Below are 3058 nucleotides of genomic sequence, written 5' to 3'. Positions count from 1 at the left end.
CTAATGTCAAGTTTGTGTAACCCACTTCTGAGTATGTACACATTGTTACCTAGGTTCGTAGGAGCTAGGAGTAATAGCAATAACCACTGGACACAGGTATATGTTGTTATTGTGAACTTTTAGTGTTAGAAACTATTTAAACAGTACACAACATCATTACAATATAATACCTATGAGCCCAATAAACTGAGAAAAAAACATAAAATGTCCATTTGAAGTTATTCCTGTGGAACTGGTTCGTTGTTGATCCAATCAAAGTTCAAGTCAAGAAGTCAAGGGAGTAGTCAAAGTCAAGGAAAAGTATCCAAGTAGACTCTCGTTGGTGTTGGTCAGTGGGACTGATACAATCTTACCACAGAATCCGCTGGATGGTGTGGTGGAGACTCAAAGCTCGACTGGGAGGCTCGCCATCAACTGGATCGCTGGTCAGCCTTGTTGGACACATGGACTGGAGCTTCACATTTTCCAGGCATCAAATAAGACCTGACCTGTATTTACAAAACAGGTCTATAGTCCGGGTTCTAATGCAATGTCATCCAAAGAGATTCAGCCAAAGTGTTGTACAACATTAAAATGCATCTTCTCTGTTAGGAAAACAACATACTATAGTCTACAAGTTGATGGCCATAGTTATTTTCATAATAAATGCTGCCAAATAGTGTCAGAATATACCATTTTAACCAATTGTAATTACAATAAAGCGCAATTGTATGGTCACATTTTACCAATGAATTCACTTATTTATAAAGGACACATTACCCTTTAAGGTAAAGTGAGTAACTTGTATTCTTCCACATGTGTTGTCTCCCTTTTATCCCTTTTGAGCATAGGATTTGAGATTTTTAATGAAATAAATGAATTACATTGTTTTTAATTAACAAATTTAACAAATTACAGCTTTGCTGCTTTTATCCATCTTAATTGACTTAAAATTACATTTACCTTTCTGCTGAGTATGGTTTTAACCTTCAGTCACATACAGCAAAGGTGACTCAGCACTTCAGTGTAAAAGTATCACAATATGTTTATTTTAGCAGTACTGGATGGATTAATATGAATTTTCAAGTCAAACCATCAAATAAATGCTTTTTAGTATTGCATTCTTCAAAAACAACATAAAATGTGTAACACACTGTAGCATTGTGGCTAACATGGTCCCCTCGTGTTATTTCCACAGACACTCATTAGTAAACAAGCAGAAGCTAGCTTACCAAGAAGGCGGTGTTCATTTGGAGAGGGCAGGACAATCAAAAGTGCGTCTTCGGCGGTTCTCCAACCTCTAAAATGGAATTTCAATCAGTTTATATCATCGACTAAGTAATTTCTTGGTTTTCGTGCAAGGCGAGCAGGTTTTCATACCTTTTTCTCTCGTTTTCAACTCTCGCGGCAGAAACAGAAGCAGCGTTCAGTCCGTGAATTAGCGATGTTAAGCCATGTCGAATATTTTAGCGCACTACTTCCTGTCTCACCCAAAATAAAGTTCCAGTTTCAAAATAAAACCCACAGCACTTATAAGTGTAAGGGGGAAACAACTAATGATCAGAAATGAATGAAAATGGTTATTTAACCCTTCTTTAGGCGGGTTACATTTGTACCATCTTATATAGACATACATAGAAGATAACATGTGCTATTGACACCAACAGATATCATCAGATGGAGGCCTCTCGAACATCGCAGTCTGTGTATTTGACGGCAAGTGGTGGCTGGATTCACCGCTGACAAGGATGAAGAGGATGTGAAGGTGAAGTTTATGCAACCAAGTGATCCAACTGCGTCATTTGAGTGGCTGTCTGCGCTGGTTAAACTCTGACAGACACCAAGACAGAGAAAAGAGACACCCGGTGTGTGTTCAGAGCGCTCACGAGGATGCTGGAGATATTTCTAAGGTCAGTTGATTGAAGGCCTTGAAAATCAATGTGAGGTGGTTAAATTTCCCCTGGGTGACGCGCGGGAGTGCTGCTCATCAAGTAACTAACAACCACAGGGCCCGAATGAATACGGCAGCATTACTGGGAGAAAATGAGAGCTGCTCCGACTGTGCACAGCGGCTGAATGTGAACCAATAATGAGTGCACGGAGGGAAAGTGTGAACCGAATTCACGTCTCTCGCCTGCAGGGTTCGGAAGGTCCAGCGATGGAGGTGAAAGGGATGCAGAGGGAAGCAAATGAAGGTCAAGAGGGAGTGAATCCCAAATTCGGAGAGAAAATGGTGCTTAATTCACACATTTCTGCACAAAAATGAGCGATGGTTGTGAGTCAGCTTGTGTTCAGCTCAACCACAGCAGATCTCCAATCGTCCACCTACTGTTTCTCTCTCTCTGATCGACTCCCTCTTCTCTGCTCTCCCTCCTTTTCCTTCCCCTGTCTGGTCTGTACTGGATAAATGAAAGCCCATCAAGAAGATATCAAGATAAACATAAAAGTAGTCTGAGGTTGACAAGAAAATAAGAGTCATCCATCAAAGGCCTTGGCTACTTACACAATGTGTCAGAAGAACCCATGGGTTCTCAACACGCTGCCTGGCTCACTTTAATTCAGGACACTGAGCCGGATCACCACATCAGGGAGCCGGACAACAAGCCAGAGAGGAAGAGAAAAGAAGAAGCCTTAAATGTGGAGGGGTTTTATTCTGTTAACATTGTTCTGTTGAGCAGCTTGAAGAACGTCTTCATCTTCATATCACATCTCTGAAATCTGCACCATTCTTCTTTCTCCAGGTTTCCCCCCCGACACGTCTGACGTCGGAGTTTGATCCTTTTTTAGAAGAAAAAAAACATTTTGCTCGCTCTTGTGAATGAAAGTCACCGGCCGGCATCATTTCTCATCGATTCATTTGTCACAGATAAGCCGGTGTTTATACAGTTTTGTCCTCGGTGCTAATGTACGCCGCCATCCTGATAAATGCAACACAAGTGAAGCCTTGTCCTACGACTTAATCTCACTTCTTTTTTTTACCTGGTTATAAATCATTCTTTGTACAGGATAAGCATGAAGTGGTTCATACTCCTGCAGAAGGAATATCTCCTACTACTAAAAAAGACACAGAAATCCCACA

General features: G+C 41.1%; 1 long non-coding RNA gene across 1 annotated transcript; it reads right to left on the bottom strand.

Moving 5' to 3' along the window:
• LOC111588074 (uncharacterized) lies at positions 1–2347 on the bottom strand. Its single transcript, XR_002748152.3, has 3 exons — positions 1360–2347; positions 1212–1279; positions 1–488 (listed from the first exon to the last, which is right to left on the bottom strand). It is a non-coding gene; the product is annotated as an uncharacterized LOC111588074 (long non-coding RNA).
• Between the last annotated feature and the right edge of the window lie 711 nt (positions 2348–3058).

This window comes from Amphiprion ocellaris, chromosome 10 (assembly GCF_022539595.1).
Source record: "Amphiprion ocellaris isolate individual 3 ecotype Okinawa chromosome 10, ASM2253959v1, whole genome shotgun sequence".
Classification (NCBI taxonomy): domain Eukaryota; kingdom Metazoa; phylum Chordata; class Actinopteri; family Pomacentridae; genus Amphiprion; species Amphiprion ocellaris.
This window is presented reverse-complemented; position numbering and strand designations above follow the sequence as displayed.